The 26,314-nt window shown below is 32.4% G+C and overlaps 1 protein-coding gene and 1 long non-coding RNA gene across 3 annotated transcripts in view; one reads left to right on the top strand and one right to left on the bottom strand.

Moving 5' to 3' along the window:
- Positions 1-26,314, top strand: part of LOC111056781 (integrin-linked protein kinase) — a 138,203-nt gene that overhangs the window by 33,964 nt on the left and 77,925 nt on the right. The gene's annotated exons all lie outside the window — the stretch shown is intronic.
- On the bottom strand, positions 15,727-18,771 carry LOC120351903. The gene is made up of 3 exons (XR_005571622.1): positions 18,409-18,771; positions 16,975-17,093; positions 15,727-15,786 (listed from the first exon to the last, which is right to left on the bottom strand). It is a non-coding gene; the product is annotated as an uncharacterized LOC120351903 (long non-coding RNA).

The following is a 26,314-nucleotide window of genomic DNA, read 5'->3' as shown; positions in this document are numbered from 1 at the left end:
GTCAGTGTAAGGGATTACAAAATAACCCTCTTTCTTAAGGTCTTCTATTGCATTGTATGCATTAATAAAAACATTTTTATGGGACCCCTTTACAAAGTAAACATTTTTCGAACCTTCCTTTTCTCCTAAAACACCTACATATGCAAATTTTCCTTTATTATTTACAGTAAATGCAGTCACATTGTACACTCCACTTAGATCAAAATTTCGCCAATGTGAATGGAAATATGGCTCAAGTTCCTCTCTCAAATTTTCTATTTCTTCCTCAAATTCTTCTAGCTGCTTATGCTGTGCCCTAAATGACTGTGTGGCTTCAAAAAACTCAGTTTTCCTCCGTTTTAGATCAATTTCATCCAGTTCTAGCTTACGCTTCTTGGCTGATAGCACTGTGATAGGAGACGAGGGCTGTATCTCTTTAACAGGGTATGGGAGAAGCTTACAAGTTATGTTTGCTCGTTTTCTTAAGACTTGTGGTATCAAGTTACCTGTTGCTACAAGGCCCAACTCATCTAGGTCAACAACTTTGGATATGGTAGAGAAAACTGTGGTTGACTTGGAGAAATATGTCTTGCCACTCTTAATATAGCACTTTTGTGAGAAACTGATATTATTTTTGTTTGATGGATCCTCAAAAATCTCTACATAATTTATAGGTAGTAAATTGAAACTGAATGCAGAAATAACATAAGAAATTATTTTATTTCTATGTTGTGGGTCAGTGGGGAGCTTTACTTGTACTCCAGTCAATTTCTTGGTATTGCTATTACCCCAGTAAACATACTGTAGAAGATCATTATAGACCAAACAACAACTATTTTTTAAATTATCTGTCAGTTTTCTCCACATTTTAGCCAAGGACACAGAATAAATTGGGGCATTTTGGAAATAATTTCTACTATCTTTCAAGAGTGACAAGCTATCTTGAATAGGGTCAAAGATTTTGCTATTGTCTCTATTTTTTAAACTATAGTTATAGATTGTAGCTTCCAAACGTGTAATACCATGCATTTTAGCTGCATCAGAGGTAAAGGTTTCCTGTAATCTTGTATCTGGACAGGCAATAAAGTCTACAATATGGTTACCTAACTGCTTATTTACACCAGGGCTTGTGATTTGACATACAAACTTATTATAAATTTTTACCCTCACATTACTATTAACCCAAGTCAAGCAATCGATCCCAACAGTTTTATTGTTATCTACTATCACATTATAGTCTTCTTTATATTCTCCTTGGAAACAGAAACAATGATTTGTAGTTAGAAAGTCACACATTCAATTCTTGTTGAATATTCCAGCAAAGTCCTGTGTTATGCCCAAGTCTAGTAGATAGAAGTGCTCCTTCCTCAGCTGCTCCAATAATCTCGGTAGTTCTTCTATCAATGTAGCAATTGGGACATCTGCAAGCTCCACTTTGTAAGGTATCCCCACTGGTTCCTGGTATTTTTGTTTCACCTCGTTGTAATCATCTTTACCAAGCACTTGTAGAATCTTTTGAGACATATCACTTCCACTGTCCAATAGGTAAGCCAGCTTTGCTTTGACTCCATGTTTAGCTGACACCATATTAGAGAATTTGCCTCTTAAATATAAGTTGAATGCACCACATATATCCTTTTTTAGAACGAAGCGTCTCTTATCCATTGGCTCACAATCATCCAAAGCACAGATTTTCACAAGCATTATATTGTCACAAAAAGGTTCTGTAATAGGCACAAGATTTGAGTCATCCTGCACAAACAGTTCTTCCCCAGCAGTGTAATCAATATTTCCAATGTCTGTCACAAGGTTGTCATCACACAAGTTTTCTGATAGAAGCCACAAACCAAACCGCTCATTGGTAGGCTTGATTTTATTACCACAGAGCATATGCACATTAAACACCTTAGAAGTATCCATGTTTACACCACCATTGACACTATCAAACTGAACGAATGCAGATCAATGCAGTGGTATTTATAGTAAGATAGTTGAGAAATGACGTCATACAGAATTATTGAAACAAGATTTGGATGCTGACAAAGACTGGTCATGTGATATGCTGTGTGATCATGTGACAGGGGTAGGAGGAGTGGGGTTCATTGAAATAGCCTTCATTGAAAGCATAGCAAGGTGATTTCTTACCTATATGAAATGCAAGTTTATCTTGTAGAGAGAATATTAAAGAAAGTTGGAAAGCGTTATCTCGTAAAGTGGCTCGGTTTTAGTGAACCGTCTTGGATAGATAAGAGTCAATTACTAACTGAGTAAATATTTTACAATTGATTATATACGCTGATCATTCCAACTTATAGTTTAATATGTTTTCAGATATGAGCTGTCGAACAGAATCATTTGATGAATATATAAGCTCAGTATATATTATAAATAGACATTTTAATGAATTATGTAAATATGATTCTGTTTCTTTAGAAAAAATGGCGAGAATACAAAGTTATCATTGTGAACTAACTGAACTATTGGAGACGCATCAGCAATTATTGGACCAGTTAGCAGAAAAAGGATGGACAAATATGAAATATCTAACATTTGTGAGAGACTATGAAAAATTAGGAGTTTGGCATAGTGATAACTATAATCATATTTCAGTTTGTGATTTATATGGTACATCATATGATGCTTACGGGGGAAAAGATTGCCCCGATTCATGGAGATGTGATTGTGCACATCTTAAAGAGTCTATCGATAAAATTAAAAAATGTATAACGGAAAAAAATAAACATTTAACAAAAGAACAATTAAATGAACTTATCTGGAATTTTTTATCTATTTGTTCAGATGAGAGTGGGCTAGAACAAGATTGATAGCATATTATGTTTAATTTCAGATTGGAGATGGATTCAATTTCATTTGATAAGAACTATTTTTCGAATAAAATTGATGAAAAATATAGATGTTGTTATTTCGAACTTATTGACAAAACAATATTAGAATTGAATAATTTCGGAAAAGAAGGACTAACGTTTGAGGAATATTTAACATTTATAAAACCTGGTAAAAGTGAAGAACAGAAGTCAGAACATATAAGCGTATGTTATATTATAAATAAGAATATAGTTGATAGACATCGAAGATGTGAATTAAAGGAAATTCCTGAATTTTGCTATTGTAATTCATTAGGTTGGTTGAATATTCAAATGTATTATTTCATTGATGATGGGTTAACAGATAAAAACATTGATAGTGTAAGATTTACATTTGAAATTATGAAAATGTGTGGCGAATCAGCAATGTTGTACAAACTATAACTTTAACTTTTTTACAGAAATCATGATGAACTCGTTAATTGAGGAGAGAATAAAACTATTAAATACTAAAAGCTTTGAATGTGAAAATTAATTGTAATAATAATAGTAATACTTGTAGAGGTTTAAGGAATAAATGTATTAGTTGTAAGTTACGAATAAATAAATGCAAAATTATTATAACTATTGACAAAAGTTTGAAAAATAAAGACGATATTGTACAAATTTTTGATTATTGCATACCATATTTAATGAATGTAAACTATATACTTGAATTATGTAAAGAATTATCAAAAATAAATGCTGTATAATGTTTCTCATTCTATGTTGATTTATTGAATTAAACCAAGCTACTCTAGTTGTAAAGGTATGTGTAAGTTAGAATAATATATGAAGCCGGTTTAGTCTGATTAAGTATGTACACATATAATTGATTGAACAGTAGTAAGGAAGTCTTCATACTAACAACATAGAATATTATGGTAGAAGAGAAAGATATTTCAAAAAATAAAAAAAAAAATAAAAATGGATTAGCTATTGTCGACTTTGATGAATTGGTTATTAGTTCTTGTTCCACTGAACAGGAAAATAAAAATAAACATGGAAGTTTATTTCCTAGCAATGTTAGAGCATTAATTGTAGGCACATCAGGATGTGGAAAATCAAATCTAGTATTGAATTTAATTTTTAATACTGATGGACTTAGTTTCAGTCATCTATATCTATTCAGTAAAAGTTTGAAACAGGATAAATACATATTTCTGGATAAAGTATTTTCTAAAAACCAAAAAACTGGATAAGCAATCTAGACAGTTTAGTTCGAAATTATAATGCAACAACGCATTCATCCATTAGAATGAAACCTAAGAATGTTGGTAAGAAAAATCGTACTCATGTTTTAATGTCATTGAATTCTGCATTCAATAGACGATATAAATTGAAAAATTCAAAACCAAAATTTAAGCTAGGTGATATCGTGCGAATCTCGAAGAAACGATTATTTTTCGATAAATCTTATAACATAAACTGGAGCGCAGAGTATTTTGTGATTCACTCTATATTTCCTTCTAAACCTATAACCTACTCACTGAGAGATCTAAACGGTGAAGTAATTAGTGGTCGGTTTTATGCAGAAGAAATTAAAAAAACACAATTAAACGAATCGGAGAGACAAGTGTATTTGATTGAAAAAATATTAAAACGTGATAAAAAAGGATTGTTAGTGAAATGGATTGGATTTTCAACACCTAGTTATATTAGTAAAGATCAATTATTAGATGAAAAATAATCTTTTGTAATCTATTGTAAATATCATGTACATTTATTGTAAATAATCTATTGTAAATATCATGATGTACATTCATTGAAAATATAATAGAAGTATTATTATCAAACATTGGTTCTCATTTCAATCCATAGTTTCATTTCGTAATATAAGAATCTTTGCACACTCAATAGCTGATAAGCAGAAAAGAGGGTGAGGAACAGAGAAGGTAGATACATCCATCCTCTGTCTGATGATGATGATGACAGGAGGTGGAGAGTGGTGTCTACATTCCAATCTGTCGACTGATACGCCCCTCTATGCTAATGCATGTCTGCTCGGTCATTGCTCTCATTCATAGCGGCACTGATCTAACTTTTGTAAAAATTTTCAGTAGCTTATCAGATCACGTTCTGTACGTTTGTAATCATGAGTCAAATACCAATTGTTAACTTTGATAAATTAATTACAGATAAAGAAAAGCCTGCATTTTGTAAAAATGGAGACTTACTTCCTCATAATGCAAGAATGTTAATTATTTCTCCCAGTGCTGGAGGAAAAACAAATCTCTTATTTAATTTAGTATTTGCTGAAAATGGCTTAAGATTTAAGCACATTTACTTATTTAGCAAAAGCTTATATCAACCAAAATATGTTTTTCTCAAGAAGGTATTTGCAGGTTTGAAAAATATCGGATTTCACATGAAAGAGGATGTGAGCCAAATTCCCCATCCGAACCGTATCCCCGAATATAGCTTAGTAATTTTTGATGACTTACAACTGAGCAATGTGCCACAGATAAGAGAATATTTTACTATGGGACGTCATCGAAATATTGACACAGCATATTTAATTCAGAGTTATGGAGCTACACAAAAACATTTCACTAGAGACAATGCAAATATGATTATAATTTTTAAGATGGATTTATTGAGTCTCAAATTAATTCACAGAGATCATGTTGGAGGAGATATTTCTTATAAAGATTTCAGTAAACTTTGTCATACAGTTTGGAATCGTAAACCGCATAATTTTGTTACAATTTTGAAAGAATGTGATATAAAGGAAGGAAAATATCGGGATTCACTGGACACGATTCTTTCCGTTCAGTAGAGATTAATTCTTTGTACAGTCATGTTGTCTAAAACATATAGGAGGAGGAGGAGGAGAGGAAGGAACATAGTAAATAACAAGAAGGAGAGTTTAATCGAAAAGATTAAGAAATTGAGAAAAGTAATCAGCGACAAGCATAAAAGCTTAGTTAATTTTGAAAAACGATCGGAGGAATACAATAGGAAAACGCTCTCACCATTGATAGAACCTATAATTGAATTGGGAAAAACCAAATCTAGTTTTCACTCTGGTGTAAAAAAGGAAGAAGTAAAAGAGGAACAAGAGAGTATGGAAATTGGTGATGAACACTCGAGTTATGATAAAAGCTATGAGAGTTCAACAGACAATCTTTTAAGCTCGACTAAATTTGAAAACAGTTTACTTGGTTCTAGTAAAAACGATGATGTGCTGTCACAATATCTAAAAACGTTTCATGCGGAAAAATTGAATAATTCAATTAGTTATGGAATTTCATACAATTCTAAAGATGACGTGTATTATATTGGAAATCAGCAAGTAATATTCGACGATGGTTATATAGATATTAATAATGAAAGATTTCATTTAACACATGGTCTACTTGAGTTATAATTCAGTTCAAGACCGAATTCGAATCTTTATAATCAGAGAGATCTGGATAAGTATAGAAAAATCTTAACACTTACAGGCATACATTTAGATCGAAGAGGGTATGTTAAACGAAATCAGGAAATTAAATCGCAAATGATTCAGAAGTTATTTCCCAGTAAAAAAATTAGTAAAAAGAAGGGATGGGGTTTATTGAAATTTGCAAAAAATAATTCTCATGATAGAATTTATCAATACTTTGATAATTTTGACGAATTAGTGGAAAGATTAAATTTACTCTATTCCTTAAAAGCTTCTGGCAACACTGCACATGATGTTGAGATCGCGTCTATAATTGAAGAGCTAAAAGAAGCAAAACTAATTGTTTAGTGTTATGATGACTCTGCATCGATTCGGTCGAATTGATACACCTAGTGCTGCGGCTGCTGTTGCTAATCTTACGTGTGATATTGACTCGATAACGCAGAAGATAATCGAATGGATAAATCAACAAGGAATCAGCGAAGCTGTGAAATTTTATTTAGATTCGCAAATAACCAAACTCATTTTGGAAAATACAAAGAATATTGGAGTGAGCATAATTGAAAGAGAACATATTCTAAGTACATTACAAAATTTTAGTGCTAATATTGATAAAGCTATTGGAGAGAGAACTCTAACTTTAGAATCTGCTCTAGGAGAAGTGAAAACTTTAACAGACAGCTTTTCATCCCAGTTGGTGAGTATTAACAACAATAAAGTTGATAAAGCTTATTTAGATGAGAAATTAAAAGTCATATCAGATAAAATTAAGAATTTGGAGGTGCTGGACAGAAACTATCTCAATACTAAATTAAAACAGCTTAGTACAGAAATTTTTACTAAAGTAAATGAAACACAGCCATCGCTAATTGATAAGCAATATTTAGAATCTACTTTGCAAAAATTGACTAGTTCTTCATTAACAAAGGAAGAGTTTGAAAAACGATTATCTGAAATGGCAAGTGCAATAAAAGCTAATATTATGGACGGTATTGAACAATTCATTACAAAAGATGCCATTGCTATTCTGATTAATCAAATTGCAGAAAAGTATGCAACTAAAAATGATATTGGAGATTTTATTAAGAAAAACGAGATGGAAGTCGTTGTGAAAAGCGTTCGTGATGAAATAGCTGAGGCAATTAAAAATTCGGAAGAGGGCACTGTCATGAGACTGCAGTGTTCGGCTCCATTCATAGATTATCTTAATTTATTCATACACAGGATAGCACATGATATTGTGTCCAGATATGCCTGGGTTAGTTTTCATATGAACTGGATAGAGGCCAAACAACATAACCTTACAGAAAATCAGGTAGCCAAAATTATTACAGAAAAAATGGGTTTAGCACAGTACAAAGGGGTCGTATTGATGCCGAAAACATAAAATCTCAAAAAGACTGGTAAGCGGTGTAACGTGTAGCTGCAAAGATCAGAGTGCAGATCATGGTTTCACTTTAATCTGGCAGTAGAGTACGCTCGATCAAAGGAGAGTTTAGAAAGGTGTTGTTTGAATTCTCCTTCTCTAGCCTTTCGTAATGCAAAGATCGCTGCGCAGAGAGAAGCATATGGTTTCACTTTAATCTGACAGTATAGGAACGCTCGATCAAAATGGAACTTAGTTAGTTGTTGTCTGTATTCTTGCTTCACTCGCCTTTCGTAATAGAGAATAGCAAAAAAGAAATTTAGAAGGAAGGATGCCAGTAAGAGATGGAGTGAGTAAAAGAAGGAGAGAGCAGATGTGCCATCTGCCTAGACGGCTGAGTTGCTCAATCTCCAACTGCTACTTGTGAGAGACAGAGAAGCGAGGGGCATATCCTGCTCTCTCTAAAACCTTGAGCCGAGTGCTACCCATTAAGTGTTTGTCATCACCATCATGATAAGGAAAGCGAAGTAGCACGCGTTCTTATCCATTAAGTTAATACCATCAACATGTTGATAAGGAAAGTTTGTGTAGCACGCGATGTACTTTCATTAAGGACACACACTTGCCACTTGCCTCTAATCGCTCAAGCTAATAAGATCAAAAATGAGTGAGAATTTTGATTGTACAAGTTTCAATGAATTCTCAATTCCACCTAGTCAGGTGGAAAGCAAACCATTATTATTATTATTATTAAGCATTAGATGTAGAAATATGCATTCACTTTAATTTGACAGTATAGATGTAGAAATATGGATTCACTTTAATTTGACAGCATTAGATTATTAGATGTAGTAATATGGATTCACTTTAATTTGACAGTATAGATGTAGAAATATGGATTCACTTTAATTTGACAGCATTAGATTATTAGATGTAGTAATATGGATTCACTTTAATCTGTCAGTAGAGAATTTTTCCCTCACAGGGAAATTATTTTTTCCCTCACTCCCCTCACAGGGAAATTATTTTTTCCCTCACTCCCCTCACAGGGAAATTATTTTTTCCCTCACTGAGAGAGAGAGAGATCACTCTCTCCTTCTTCATCCCCCTCGTCCTCACTGGGGGAGGGGAAGATTAGATTAGATTAGATAAGATAAGATTAGATAAGATAAGATAAGATTAGATTAGATAAGATAAGAGAGAGAGAGAGGGAGAGGGAGAAGGAGAAGGAGAGAGAGAGAGGGAGAGAGAGTGAGAGAGAGAGAGAGAGAGAGGGGGGAAATCTATTTTTAGAACACACCCCACCCTCAGGTCGGGTGGAGGGGAGGCGGGATGGACGAGGGGGGAGAGGGGGAGGGGATTTCGAGCAAAAAAGTGGCTTCAAAGTCTTGAAATTCATCTACTCACTCCTCTTCCCTCTTTTATATCTTTCTTTTTTTCTGTTTTTTTCCTTTCTTCTTCGTCCTCTTATTCTATTTTTTCTAACTTCTTTGTTGAACATCTTCATTATATCTTTTTCTTTTTTCTACTGCACTTCTACTCCATTTTCCATTTTCATCTTCCCAGTGGAGTGTTAGTGGAAATTATATCCATGATAACTTTTTCCAGGAATGGACATTCATGGACAGTTTAAACTTGGTCGATTTGAGTAGATACAGAACAATATTGTATTATCAAATAGGAATTGCATTTCATCTTCAGACCGTTCATTAATTTTTCAAATTTTACTATGAAGAATTAATTGAAGTTGGCTGTATCGTTGATAAATGAATAATTATGAACCAACGATTATGATGCTACAAAAATGATAGCGCGACAGCTGCAACCCTAAACTCTAGACTATTAATGAGAGATAAAGAAATGTACAACACTATAATATTATGAACGAATGTTATAAGAGAGATTAATTGATTGATTGCCTTTAATAAGGGCAATTTGAGTGAGAGAGAGAGAAAGAGAATGAGCAAAGTTGAAATCAACTACTCAACATAATTCAGACAGCCCTTGTAAAGCAAGCATTTTCGCGCCAACTCACAAAACAAACCAGCCCTCCTCACAACACACAAAAGCCTAGTTCACCGTAAAAGGTAGTAGGGATTGTATATTACCTTGTTATAGATTACGAGTTTATATTAATGCGTAATTCAAAAATACTTATGAAAGTAGACTTAATAATCCCTTATAAATAAATGTAGAAATCGAAAAATGTTGAAACCAAAATAAATTTGAACAAGTAAATATACACAGTACATGCCAAATTGGAGCAAATGAGTCTAAGTATACGAGGCATGTTGAACTCGTTGTTAAAATGATCATCTATTATTAGCAAAAAGAGCTTGAGAGTCAATTTTCATTGATCGGTTTTCAGAGTTGACAATGATAATGCTATTGCATGATGTGTTATTGGGACTAAAGAAAGGGAACTGATTCAAATTTTAATTTTTAAATATTACGTGAATATGAAATGATAAAAATTATTATAGGTATTTTGTCATATCCCATCAACTTAATTAAATTTCAGTATTTTCAAACGTGTTGGAGATTACTGGAACAATTCTTTACTCCATAGAATTTGATCTTCTCAGTGATTTTTTTTCAAAAGACACGTAATTATAATTCGATACCGGTAATAATTATAATTGTAGATAATATTTTCAATGCAAGAATGTTTATTTCGAAATTGGTGTATTTCAATCGGTATTTCTAAGTGGAAAGACGTAGATCAGTCTCATGGTCCATTTTTGGGACTTGGGAGTTTACAAAGGTTACCAAGGATAGAGAGAAATCTCCAGAGAAAGATTGATTGATCAATTGCCTATATTAGGGCAGAGTTAGCACTCTAGGTGCTAACATTCCAGAAAGAAAGATATCAAGTGAAGTATCCACTGATAAAAATTAGGTACTGATAATGCAAACTAGGATTCCAGTTTTAATATATTAATACTGTAAGTCACGATATCAGAGTACTATTGAATGAATTTAACATAGTGGACCTTCAACTCAATCAATGTTTTCAATTCAACACAAAAACACACAAAAGAAATCAGAATACAAAAATAATACATTAGAATACAAATTTCTAATAGAAATACAAAAAGAAGTTTCATGATGGTGTTTGCTGAAAATAAAAAGAAAGGAGGAAAAATACCTAGCCAACTATTGTTTCCCATAAATAGAATAAAGTGGAAAATAAGATGAGGCCTTAACTCTTCATTATCGACAGGCTGTCCTATTTTATTTACTTAAAAGGTTATGTGGTTAGTTTTATCTATATTATCACAGAAGGTATTCCAATCTAGCCAATTCGTAATATGCTTTGTTCAGCTATGGTGTGAAATTAAATCCAAGTTTTACCGTGGAAAATAGCTGCAGTATCATCTGCAAAGGATATCATACTTGAATTGACAAATGCCTTCAATTCAAAAAATCGTTGACATAGAGAATGAAGAGAATCGAGGTGATAGTACCTTGAAAAAGATCATATTATGCATTCAAAACTGTGACACTAGAACAACTACTGAGACACCCTCTGAATATCTTCCATAGTATAAGAAACCTGAAAATAATCGTCAGTTTACTCTCTACATAAGAAGTTGTGCAAATAGAAGTAGTAGTAATGAATTGGCTCACATGATTGATTTTTCTATGTCTTGGAATTTTTTAGAAAGAATATGAAGCCTTTACTTGGATATGAATAAGAATTATTCATTTTTATTTCCTTACTCTGGACACTTGACAGTTGCGATGTATAAAGGCAAAGAGCTGTTCTATTGCAAGCAAAAAACCCTTAGAAAAGGATATGAATAATAATTATTGATATCAACGAGTGATATTAATCATTCATAGCACGGTTCATAGGGATCATAATCTTCTATATGCCATGGTTAAAAGTATTCAAATAATCCAACATCACTCGTACTAATGTGCTGTGGAAGAAACAAGAACAAAATTCAACTTCAGTGGACAGTGGTATGATGTGAACTCGGTTTTTGAAAACTCGCTAGGTCCGCATTTCTCGTCCACTCAGTAACTTCACAAAGCATGATTCTGAAACCCAGACTGTTATTGCACGAAGGTTACGGTTGTGTTCAAGCAGCTCAAAAAACTGGCAACACCGCCGGATGCCGAAAACGCTGCAATGTGAAAATTCCAAGCACTGTATATTCAACTGGGCTTCAGATTGTCGTCAAAGTGTATGAAAGTATACGCCGGACACACCTTTGTCTTCATAATTAAAAGAAGCTGGAATTGCCGGTGGGGTGGATAGGGAAAAATCAATTTTTATTTTCATGTTTTTCAATAAACCAAAGTAAAAATTCGAAGTGGAACACATACAAAACCCTAATATACTTCCATGAAAAACCAATATACTCCTCAATTTCATGGGGATGCCAAAATGTAGGCATTATGGAAAGATGCCAAAATGATAGTGGGATGTATATCCCGAGTATATATGTACTCTGTGGTCACACGACCATTGGATTCAAAACTGCAGTCTTCTCGGTTGAGAAAGGAGACTCAGTCTCCGAAAATTTCCCCCCATTTCTAACGTAAGTTTTTGAGTGTTTTCAATCTATTTATATTGTGTCTCCTGTTTTAATATATATATATTATATATATATATATATATATATATATATATATATATATATATATATATATATAATATATATATATATTATATATATATATATATAGAAGATAGAAGATTTCATTCGGCTCAAACAAAAGCCTCTCTAAATGGAGGTAGAATGATAAGGTTGACAACTCTCAGTTCTGTTGTTTTAACATTTTTTTCAAATCACTTTCAAAAAGTTCATGTACCTACTATTGTGTTCGAGACACTTCTGGCGCTATCATAGATTCACAAATATTCTGTTCCACACTCCTATCTCTTGCAGTCGTTAACCATATCTATAATAAAATAAAGAGTTGGCTTATACACGCACGGGATAGGAAAATAATTATGTTTGATGCATCATCACTTCTGAACTACTGGACTAAATAACATGAAATTTTCCACATAGGCTAGATTCTTAATTAACCAAGGCCTATTTTAAATTCTTCAAAATTTCATTACGTCAAGTTTTCAGATTATCAAGTTTGAAAATAGATCCTTGTGAAGCACGGGTTACTGCAAGTATAATATAAATGGAATTATTTTATATATAATATAAAAAAACGAAATGGCACTAATTCATTCACTCACTCACTCATACATAATCAACAGAACTGAAAATCAAAATTCAAATATGACTGTTTTGTTTAGTTAGCCTTCTAGAGGCGCATTCAAACCTGAAGTTTGAATTTTTGGGACATAACATTTCAAATTCTGTACCTAAGATATAAATCTATGAGATTTAGAGGATGGATTCTCCATGGTATTGTTGATCTAGTAAAACAAAAATTTTATGAAAATATCAATTTTTGAAAAAGTTATTCAATTTACCAAGAATAACTCAACCAAAAGTTATTTTTAGTAAATTGAATGAATATCCATCTTAAAAATTGATATTTTCAGAGAATTTTTGTTTCACTAGATCAAAAATACCATGGAGAATAATATATCCTCTTAGACCCGGTTGCACAAAAGCCGGTTAAATTTCAACTGTGATTAATTCCACGAGAACCAATCAGAGAAGCCATCTTATCAAAAAGGCCTTCTCTGATTGGTTCTCGTGAAATTAATAATGGATGAAATTTAACCGGATTTGTGCAACTTGGCCTTAAATCTCATGAATTTATCACTTACTGACTTTGAAATCTTCTGTCCCTAAAATTTAAACTTTAGGCGCTCATATCTCAAAAAGTAATGATCAGAAAAAATTTTTTTCCTGAGAAAACTTTTTCATTTTGATAGCTTGATGATATACAAATCAAAAAACTTTGAAAAATATCATGAGTAAAAAGTTTATTTTCAGCCTTTGCACAGCCTTGAATACTGTAGGCTAGGCCTACCGGTAGTTCAATATTTTATAGGTGTTCAGCAGTTTGAAATCTGCGCTTTCAAAATGGATGCCAAATTCAGTTGAATGAGTAGCCAATAGATGACGTGAGAGTTTTTGCTTTAATTTTGATTAGTTGATATCAACTGTCAAGTCGAGGCTGTGGTCGAGGCACAGTATACATACAGTATACAGTATGGAAACTTGGCTAGTACCACAAAGTAGAAGGAGTCAGAGAGAACATTCTTACCGGTTATTGTTTCACCTAATGTATCAACGTATACCGGTAGAAAGCGCTTGTATACGCAAATGACGATTTCTGTCTGAGCTGGATTAAGCTGTGTTTTCGTAACGGGCAGAAGCAGAATCGATTGCAGCACACCCAGGCGGGCAGAAACAGTAACATTCAAAGAACTAGTTCTTTGACATGAATTTTGCTTTGTGTTATGGGTAATGAACTTTTTGGGTTGTCCAAAAGGTAATTCTGAAATGATTATTGGAGATTTAATTCAATAAAGTGAATTAATTGCTTTCAGATAACTTTTCCACAATTATTAGTTACTTCAATAATTATGCAAAATTCTATGCTTTATAGGCATGTCAATCTAAGAGTTAACTTTTCATTTCCTATGCTTGAAATTTGTAAGGGTAAATTATTTGAAGTAACTGATTGTATTTCATTATTAATAAGATATTGTTTTATTAACTAGAAGCATTCCATTATTAATAAGATATTATTATAATTATTTTATTAACTAGAATCAATTGCCTTCAGAGTCAATGCATGTTCTTTGAATCACATCGTTTATAGGTAGGCCTACCTACTATGAGTACCGTATTCAACTTCAAAGGCCTATTGAAGCTCTATCGAAAAAAAATCAATAAATAAATAATAAATAAGTGCTTTACTTTTGGCATTTTTGGAATCTACGGGTTATATTACACCAAGGGATATCAATATTGTAAACGTTTTTTAGGCAATTTTATTTTAGCAGTCCCCTTTTTGATCATTGGATGGGTACGGTCCCGGCTGATATACAATCATGTATAAGAATCGTGAGGCCAATTGACTGCCTAAATCAATATGCCTTCTCAGGCAATGTTCAATTAGGGACTCCTCACCAGTAAAAGCTATACGAATATTGGAAATTATTATTATAGATTAACACATATGACATGTACAAAGTGTATTCAAACAGGCGAACTAATTCTAATAATTATTGTTGAGATAACTATATCTTGCTTTAATAAACGAGTTCTGTTATGGTACTTTAAATAACACATAGCCTATTTTAAAATGGATGAATATTTATTAATTATAGAAGGTAACTAGTACCCTTGTGATATTCCAAAATGAAACATGATTAGTTTCGACATTTTCAATAAGGACTCTCTTGACAATGACATAATTAGAAACTGGTCATGCTTATTTTGAATATTTTAGGGTAGGCCTACTAGTTATTTTCTACAATTAACCATTAAAGTTGCCCTATTAAAATTAATACTTTATTAGGGTATTAATTAGAATTAGAGTAGCCTTTCAAACTCCTTATTCACTATAATGTTCTAAAAGCTTATCAATTTTAATCAAAACTTGGAAATATAGCCTAGAAGGTAGAATTGAAAGTGATTATATTTGATGTGGCTTGGAACATCATATTTTCAACTTTTGCTTAAGTTATTTTTCATATTCAAAGAATTATTACCCCTTCAATGCAGTAAATAAGTACTATTACTTAATTCTTAATACAATACATAATAATTGTGATACCCTATTTTATATCCAATTCAAGTCTATTATTTAACTACGTGTTACCTATAGCATTTGCCAGTCAGCAATGTTAAATAATTTTATTAGTTCCAAAAAAGCAGAAGACATACAGAACCAATAAAGTTGTTAATAAGAGTTCGATGCTTTTGGGTTAAATATAGTTTTAAAAATCCCTCAAGTATAAACAATTAAAACATATTTTATTAATTTCATGTCACTCGCAAACTATTTCTGTTTTCTTCAAAACTACCTGAATTAAAGCAGTTAGCAGGAGCGATCAGAAAAGAAGATATTATTATGAATAACATGAAATAAACACATCAAGATGTACTGAAAAAATGAATATATTTCTTAGATTAGTCCATCTCTTTCTTCTGTAGGCTACTACATCATACATGAATCATATCCATGGAATATTATTCATAGTTGATTTTCTTTGTCATCCTCTACTTCTGGCTGGTACATCACTAGGCCTGAAATCAAAAAGTTATAGATAATTTATTATTCATTATAAAAAAAAAAACTTTGCAAAGTGAATTCTGAAATTGATTGTAATCTGTATAAGTTTTTAATTATATTTCTTGGGAAGGAACCCCCCAATAATGACAAAGTAATATTATATGAGAAATTCCAATAAACCAACATTCAGTTGAATTATTATTAGCATCAATTTGTTAGTTTTGTGTAATTCTGAATGATTGAATAAATAAATCTCCATGCAGGAATTGGGATTAATCAGTGTGCCCCTAGGTCAAAAGAACTTGTTGGTGAACAATATATTTTTGGATACCATGAACAATTATTTATTTATTTCTGTGGTCAGTAGGCCTACTTCTCGACCGTTTGGTTTACTTAACTCTTCCAAAATGTACTGCATAAAGTAATTTTTAGTTCTACATTTAGAGAAACAAGTTTAATGAAACAAATGGAAATAATCAATAAATTAATTGCTTAATCTGAAATGATGATTATCTACAACATTATAAGTAGAACTAAGTGATTTGAAAATGAATACCAAACTGCAAATACATAAATCTCTCTCAGAACAATGTGGGTATTTCATCCATGAATTTAATCATAAATTTTAAAAGGTGGAATGACTGTCATTAAAAGCTATTATTCAGTGTTTTCTACCAGCACTTGCTGGGTGAATTTTTGAAGTCATCTATTCATAGTTCTAATGTATGGTCATTTATAAAGTCATCATCCACTCAAGATCAAGATGGACAGTTGAGAAGAGTGTTTTAAAAACAATTTTAACATCAAATTATTGATGTAATGTTATCACATTATTAGACAATGTTACATAAATTATTTCTTTATGGAAGGAATCCCAAATATTATTAATAACTCTATTCCCTGTAAAATGATAAGTGAATACATTGTTTTTTAAGCACTCTTCTCAACTGTCCATCTTGATCTCATGTGGTTTCAGGTAGTTTCGAAATATTTAGATTTCCTGTAAGCTATTAATGATTTCAAAATTCAGTCAGTTTTTCTATTATTTTAGTCACGTACCATAGTTAAATCTTACTATTTGAATATCTACCATCAAATCGATAATAAAACATTGAAGTGGATAAACCTTTTTAAAAATGGGAAACTGTATAAAATGACATCGCCTATATAAAGTTTAAAAAATGAGTGGAATTTTATCTTACCTAACTAACTTATTCTAAGTATAGGTTCCAAAGAATTGTTCCATCCTGGTCAAAAAAAAAGAATTCATATGCATTTCCTTTGAGCACATTCTCTTCAATATTTTGTTTGTAAATGGTACCTGAAAAAAGAAACATAATCTTTCAGCATATTCATTTTGGAGATAATGTGAAGTTAAACATCAATGATAAGACATAGTTTGGATTTTGAATAAATTAGAAGTGAACTGGGTCTCAATAAACTATTTACATTAGATATAAATACTATAAGTATATACTTACATTCATAGCACATAGAAAACACTTTAAAGTTTTATAATATAAATTAAAACAGGTGACACACGACATAGATAGATTAAAAACACTGAAAAACTTACATTACACTCTCTGCTCGGTTGAGAAAGGGGACACAGTTCCTTAAAAATTTCCGATTATAATGTAAGTTTTACAGTGTTTTTAATCTATGTTGTGTGTCTCCTGTTTTAATTTATACTATTCACATTGATATACCTGGCATCACGCAATATATTGATCAATAGAGCATGAATAAGTTTTTCAAATACATTACTATTGTAGTTTTAAATGAGTTTGGTAGCAATGGTCAACCAGAAAAATAGTACCTATTTTATATTTTTCCAATGGCAGTCTTTCAATATTCAATTACACTGACTCTGATCAAGTTATTACTATAACAATCTATTTAATATTGTTTCCAAGTGATTTTAAATTATAAATTAAGAGAAGATTAATTCATAGATAGGTACCAAAGACAAAGTAAATGCTCTAATAGTCAGGTTAGTTTTGTTATTATATTGATAAACTATGGGTTTACAATATTTTGAGGTGCAACAAGGATAATGGAAGTTTAGGACTTAGAATGTAATGAAATACTTCTAAGTCAAATTATGATGTTATTTTTAATAAATCTGTTTGTGAAAACTACTAGCTGCATTATAAAAAATGTATTTTGTGATTAGGCCAACTTACTGAAAGTGTAAAAGATTGTTAGCATGAAATGCTAAATGTTATCTTGGTTGAATAATGTTTTGAATCTAATCTAATCTAATCTAATTAATGTTAATCTAATCAATCAATCTTGAATGAGTTTAAATCTAATCAGTTGATTAGATTTCTCTCTTTCTTGTAATAATTCTCTACCATACACAAACTAGCTAGTCTAGGATTTACATTATTATTAAATACTACAAATTAAACATTAAAAAAAGAAATAAATAATTATTTGTCAACTTCTAACCTCTTGAAAAATGAAAAAGATAGCAATTTAGACCTAGAGACTAGGTTATTAAAGGCCTACTACAGTGGGCTACCTGAATAAAAATTGTAAACATGCTAGTAGGCTACTCATAAAATTTATATCAAATAATTGTGTACGGTAAATCTAGCCTACTTTATTATGAGAAATTTAAGTGTACTTACTTGAATCCTCTATTACATCAGCAATTTCTAACCATATTCTATTTTTCAAATAGGTAATTCGTTGTGCAGGTCTGGAAAGTACAAAACTTTGAACTTCAAAAATTTCACGCCTTTCTGTTGTAAATCCATTTTCAATTTCTCTTGTAAAAATTATAAGAATAAAGAAACCAATAGAAATATTTTATACCTCAATTTTCCACTGCAAATTAATTTTACAGTATAATAGTAGCAATCCGAAATCTGACAACCAATATCAAAACAAACCATCCAACAATTAAAGATTGAGGTTAAAAAGAACATGGCGTCTGATCCACAGAAAGATTATTCTGCCGTTGTCACGTGATCAGAGCAGAAAAGTGATTCGAAGCTGTCTGTTCTCGTCGACAGAATCCCGAAATTAGTTCTTTTCCTACAGATACCCTGAAAAGTGACCATTTGTGCACTGATTGCAGGCTGCAAAGAATCACTTTTCCGCACTAGTGCGCAAAGTGAGTACTTTGCGTACTCCAGATTTGCAGCATGACAACGCAAAATAGTTAGTAGGTTATATGGAGCACCAGTGCAGCAAAATCAAAATTAAGTTGGTAACAGTGACTGCTGTGGCTGCTATAGTGAGCAGAGGTGCAACGAAGCACAACGCGCTAATTATTATTCATTATATATTATAACCAAGGACAACGACAGCACAGTGCCACCACAGCACACACCACACAGCTGCCCCCCGCTATTCAAACACTACTACATTATTCAGGCAATTTACCCATAATTACCCACTTTTCATATTCAATGGTAACTGTAGGAAAAATTTAATGTGAAATACGTGCGCAAAGTTCGTTTGCTGCACTCAAGAAACCATTCCGCCCTCGCCTACGGCTCGGGCGTAAACGTTTCTTCGATGCAGCAAACTGTCACTTTGCGCACTAGTTGCACAATTACGATTTCTGTCTGAGCTGGATTAGTGTTGTAGTAGGGGCACGTAGTGGGGAGGAGTCATTGGCATCCTACACTTCCCTCTCAAACAAACCAGTTTACACCACTCTCTTCCCCCAGCAAAACAACATGCTGGCAGCATCTTGACCCTTGAGGCTGCATGTTATTGTTTTGCTAATAATACATAGACTGGGCATGCTTTATTCTTATTCTAATCACTTGCTACTCTCGACTCTCCAGATCGCGTGAGTGCTGGTCTCCAATGACAAAGTAGATTAATTTTTATTTGTAATCAACACAAACAAGAAAACAATAAGAAGTGAATCAGTGGTCAGATAAAGTATTGTCCTTTATAAAAATGTAGCATAATCCAAACTTTATTACATTATGTACTCCAATTTAATAATTGAAAAAATTTAAATCTATCTAATTCAATCAACAATTGTGATTTTGAACTTGAAAATTGAGGAATTGGAATAATTTTAATTATGACATGTTCTTGAGGTGCTGTGTAATGCAGTATTATATTCTTCTATTATTGTTCTAAAATGATTATAAAAATTATGTCAGCTGCTCATTAACAATAATATTGTTTCAGTTACTTTTTTTCATTGAATAGCCAAAGATTGTTAACCTTTTTCATGGACTGTACCCAGTGGAAAGTTCTAATTTCGCATACCTATCAACTATAAATGCCGGTAGGCAAGCCGATGAGCAGGAGATTGTGGAAGAGGGATTAATTTGAAAATTCAATGAATTTCTCTCATTATAAACTTATAAGAGCCACTATCTTTTTAGCATTCAGTAAAATAATATCCAGTTTCATTGTATATTATGATAAGGAGGAAATTGATTGATATAAAAAGATTTTGCTTTAAAAGATTTAACTCTAAAAAGATTTACCTACCCCTGTTATTATGAGTATTTTTGTCATAAATGTATTTCCTTTGCTTGATATAATACAAAATTATAAGTAAAGCAATAAAGAGCAAAGCTAAAATTGTAAATCGATTTTGGAATAATCTTCATGAACTTTTAGAAGAAACTTTGTGGCTGAATCTGTTAATAAAATTCGATGCAAAAATGCTGTTGATTTTATCATTTTCATTCATAGTTCACTCTGCTTTGGACATACTTGGACGCATGGTACGATTCAATCACTTGCAAACATCAAGAGATTGAAGATATTCTCCTCATATTCACGATCTCGGTAGTTCTAAGATAGAAAACAGTAGTTGAAGATAAATATTTAAGGCAACTGAGCTCCTATAGGATAAAATTTAGAACCAATCATGAGTTTCTATGATGTATGAGCCTCGTTTTAGAGACTCTTGATTAACAGTGGAATTGCGAAAAAATGGTAATACTGCAATCATCACTTTTTTAATCTTTAGAAAGTTGTAACTTTCTAATGGTATTGTTGATTGGAGTGAGAAGAGGAGGAAATTCCTCACATCTTTGACTAGATTTTGATTTTATATCTGAATTATTCCATAAGATATGGAGCATACAAATAAATAAATTTTCATTATTTTGTGTATGGAATATGGGTTGAGGTACAGTGTACACTCAACAAAAAAATTCCCATTTCTCTTACGAACTTGACTCATGGTATATGATTTCCAACTGCCTTGACAAGCCGAAAAGAAAGAGTGTATGAGAAGATCCGAACATTGTATCAAAAGTTATGAATGAAATTTCGATCCTTGAGGTGTCCTGAAAATCTTTGAGATAGAGCGCTCTACCTGCTGTTCTCAGATTGTAGAGCACAAAATTACGCGTAGTAGGATGTTGAATTATACATTTTTGAATTGTGACAATCGGAAGATATTGTTGATTAAATACTATAAAATTTATCAAAATTGATTCTTCCATGAAACTCTACTCGTTTTGGAAAAACTGTACGATAGAGCTGATTGAAGTTAGAGAGGTATCTGAATGATTTCATTCTATTCTGAATTTTATATACAGTAAAAAAGCAGAGAGAGTATTTTTTTGTCCTATGACTGGATTTGATGGTAACAGCTCAGAACTGGAAAATGAACCAGACATATTAGGTATTTGGGCCACTCTGTACAAGGAAATTTTGTATGCAAAAATTGGTTCTGGACTTATGCATACAAACCGTAACAAATCAGAACTACAATGAATATAAGATATTGCTTTTTATCCTGTCTAAATTGACTGGACTAATATAGGCCCTAATGTTATAACGTGAATCACATCTATCTTCTATAGAAGGTGGTGACAGGCGCGGATCGCCCCGATAGTTTGAAAAAACTACAGTTACTATAGTTCAGTCACTATAGACATCAAAAAGGGGTGTGCTTGCATTTTATATTGTAGATCTGAATTCTCAATTTGGATACATAAGAGAAGTCCAATTTTTTCATGCAAGATTTCCTTGTGCAAGATACAGAATGGCTCAAATATACCTAAAATGTCTGGTTCATTTTCCAGTTCACAAAAAAAGGCCAAATTCTATATCCAGATAAATGATAGAAAATACTTGATCTTGAATTTTAGAACACAATCTCCTCTTCTAGTTGCTGAGAACGATTTATGGGAGAATAAGATCCTAGTGTAAGATTAGATTGTTGAAAAATCATGAAATCAAATATACTTTCCCTAGTATTAACGGTCCAGGAAACAGTGATTCAAGATGCATTTTTGGCAACTGAGCTCGTAGAGAATGGAATTGTCTACAATTTGAGCTTCTATGATGTTTCTCATTTTAGAGACTCTTGATTAACAGAAAAATCGCGAAAAAAATGAAAAACTAGAATCGCCATTTTAAAAATCGGCTGTAACTTTCTGATGATACTGAAATCAAAAGTATTCTCCATTGTAGTGGGAAGAGGATATACTTTTCCACATCCTCACTAGATTTTGAAATTTTATCCAGAGTATTTCACAAGATACGGTACACAGCTTCGAATATGGAAATTGGTCATTTTTTTGTGAATTGAATTACTGGTTAAACTCAAGGATGAATTTTCTATTTTACGATCGAATTTTTCGTATGATGCATGATTTTGAACCGCCTTGGCAAGCCGAGAAGAATGAGCTGTAGTACGATGAGATCCGATCATTGTGTCAAAAGTGGTGAGTGTTTGAAATTTTGATCCTTGAGGTGTCCTTATATGCGCGCCTCTCCGTGCATCTAACGGTTCATTCTTATAGAACATGATCCAATGAACTTATATGATGGTGCTTAATGTTATGACAAGATTATGGAGTTGCTGGTGATGATTGAAGCTAAAAAAAAGGTATTTTCCAAAATACAAGGAGCATTGTTATCAGGTGTACCTGAAAATCTATATGAGAAAGAGCGCTCTACCTTGTCTCAAATTGTAGAGCACAAATTTACGCCCAAAGGAATTTTGAATTATAAATTTAAATGGTAGAAATCGGATGAAAAAATGAGAATTCATCAAAATTCATTTTTTCTTAAAACTTTACTTATTTTTGAAAAATTGTAACTCAGTACTCATTAAAGACAGTACGTTCTGAATAATCTAATTCTATTAGGAATTTTGTAATCTAAATAATAGGCAAGAGAAATTTTTTCTGTTCGATTACAGAATTTGGCGGAAATAACTGAAAACTGGAAAACTAATTGAAAATACAAGGTTTTTGGGCCACTTTGTATCTAGCACAAGGAAATTTTGCATCAAAGATTTGGCTCTGGAATTTTCTCATGTATTCAACCAATATATTGAAAAGTCAGAACTACAATATATAGTATATTTCGCACCTAGGGCCGAAAATGAGACTTTTCTGGCTCGAAATCGGTTTTCAAGTCCGAGGCCGTAGGCCGAGGACTAGAAAAGATTGAGAGCCGGAAAAACATTTTTGCCCATGGTGAGAACGTTATTTTTCGCCACACAGAAAAATAAACAATATATATATATATATATAATATATATATATATATAATATATATATATATATATATATATATATATATGAGAATAATATTGTCTATTATAAGCACTTTCGAAAGCAAAAGTGGAAGGTCATAGCTCTAGCAAATCTGAGGTAATCTGAATATCAGGAAATTGTCCAAGTATTTTTATTTTTTATTCTGATTTGTCTAAATAACCCAAAAGATTATGGATTATGTTCAATTATGTAAGAGGTTGAGTTTATAATTTTTATTCTTCCAAATGACAATAAGATGATATTATTATAAATGTTTTAATTATTGAATGATAAACACAAATAATAAAAAGTTTTTGATCAGCTGTTTTAGCACACTTGAAATTTGTCCAATCTGAATGTCAACAGAAGTTTAGGTTAGAAGTTCTATCCTACTCTGAAAATCGAATTATTTGAATAGTTTGAATATATATCTTATCTGTATTTTATTCATCCAAATAAAATGATAGTATATTATTGCAGAATACTTTATTCAATTCTAGAAGCATAAAATGATTCCGTTTATCCACCATGTTCCGTGATAAACGCAGTAGCCTACTAGGAGGTTTGAGGTTAGATTCTATTATACTCTGAAAATTGAATTTGAATAGTTTATAATATCTCATTTGTATTTCATTCATCCAAATAAAATGATAGTATCTTATTGCAAAATACTTTATTCAATTCTAGAAGCATAAACTGATTCCGTTTCATAAACTATTTTGTAAACACGTTCACAACAAATCAGAATCAGCTGATTTCAAGGTTATTTTACAGCCCTAGGGCCGTAAAAATTTTACCGGCCTGGTCAGAAAACAATCACTTTCGGCCTCCATATGACGCACGTAAACCAGCTCATTACATCCAAGTGGGGCGAAAAAATTGTTTCGACCATACAAATTGTACTAGATAGAATAGAACATTGCAAACACAATTATTGTGTGCAGCTGTGTTGTCGTTATACTCATGCAGTTTATAGATTTGATTTGGAATTTGAGATATTTGATTTTTTAATCAAATCACCTTCTGCTTCTCATACTGAGTCTAAGAATATTGTTTTATTCACCTAATACGAAATTTAAGCTTTATATCATACTAGCCATCAGGCTCGCTTCGCTCGCCATATCCGTCTAGCCAGGGGGCTCCGCCCCCTGGACCCCCGACTGGATCGTCCAAGAATGAGATCAGTAGGCTCGCTTCGCTCGCCTGCATTTTTCATTTGAGCGTTTTTATCATATGTTAGGATAATCCAGCCGGGGGTCCAGACTAAACGTCTGGCTAAACGGATATGGCGAGCGAAGCGAGCCTGACGGCTAGTAATATGATATTCCCAGGATTGAAGTAGCAGTGCCCAATCAATTTCTCCGCGATAAATGCATTTAAATCTTCAACTTGATGCCAACCTAACAAAGTCAACTCAACTTAATGCCAACCTGACAAAATTATTAATTTAGTTGCCAGTTAACAACTGTTTCGAAGAGGTAGGTACTCTATCTAGATTATAGTTCTATAGTAACATATGATATGGAAATTTCAATTATAATTAAGAGATTGGGAGAAGAACAATATACATTCTAAAAGACAAACTTTAAACCCTTAAAAACAACCCTTAGAGTTAAAATATTGCCAAAAGATTTCTTAGTGCGCCTCTAAAGGGCCAACTGAACATACCTAACAAATTTGAACGTTTTTGGTCCGGTAGATTTTTAGTTCTGCGAGTGAGTGAGTGAGTGAGTGAGTGAGTGAGTGAGTGAGTGAGTGAGTGAGTGAGTGAGTGAGTGAGTCAGTCAGTGAGTGGGTGCCATTTCACTTTTATATATATAGATTATTGTATGTTGACATGCGAAACCGATCTCAACTGCAACGGACAAATGAGCTGACTGTTTAAAAAGAATGAATTGCCTATTCGTCACAGCTATTATTTGTAAACTACCTTTGAACTAAGTTGCTCTATTGAGCCAGGGTGTCAATTTTTTGTAGATTCCTACCTGTTTGATGCTCGCACAACCGCCAACGCCCTTCTGGCAGAAAGGTCTACGTGAACAATAGTATTTCAAAACATTGTTTTTTGACGAGCTATTCACAAGCAATTGTAAACTGTAGTATATATTAAACTGTCTATGTCTTTGTTAAACTGTTGAACAAACTAATATATTTTCATTTTCTTAGTATTGCTTCCCGTAACATTGAAAGACTGATGAATTTCGAAGTCTTTTTTTATTCTGGTTGTAAATATCTAGATATTATTGTGGGATGTTTTTATATTATTGTTCAACTGTAGGCTCATTTACTCTAGTGGTACTAATGATAAATTCTTCTTCTTCTTCTTCTTCTTCTTCCTCTGGCTTTACAGCTCGATGTGAGCTTTAGCCTCTCGCACAGAGCCCTCTACACATCACGGTCACATGCATTTCGTCTCCATGCTCTTATCCCCATCTTTCGGAGATCATCCTCCACTTCATCAGATCAAATCAAATTCTTTATTTACACATTGTTGTACAAAAAGTTAATTGTATCAAACAGTGTATCGTCAAAAATAAAATCAAAACATAGAACATAAAACATACATGCCATACAGTAGGCTACTGCATCAATCATATACATAGTATGAGTAATTTCTTATATTATTTTAAGGTTCCATTATCAAGTAAATACATATTTTTTGAAATATCAAAATAGCCATAGGTGATTATTGGTCAGATCAGCGTTTTGTCAATGTTCAGTTTGGTTGCCCTAGATAGAGACCTAGGTAGATGATAAATTAAGCTTAGTGTAAACGGAGGGGGGTGTTTCTTCTCTTCTATATTATTTGCTAAAGTTTACTGCTATCAAATCATCTACCGGTATTTGAATCCTTGATTGGTTGGGAGCTTATAGTGAATTTGTTCATCCAAATGCACAGATAATCATAATTATTTGATTGTCACCTATTAGCAACTAGCAACTACGAGTCAGGAACTTCATTGAAAAAAGTACTTTTAAAATTTAATGTCAGGTTTATTGAATTCATTAATGAATTAATATAAATCATGTCAAATTTTCAAACAGAGTTACT

Source organism: Nilaparvata lugens, chromosome 6 (assembly GCF_014356525.2).
Source record: "Nilaparvata lugens isolate BPH chromosome 6, ASM1435652v1, whole genome shotgun sequence".
Taxonomy (NCBI): Eukaryota; Metazoa; Arthropoda; class Insecta; order Hemiptera; family Delphacidae; genus Nilaparvata; species Nilaparvata lugens.
This window is presented reverse-complemented; position numbering and strand designations above follow the sequence as displayed.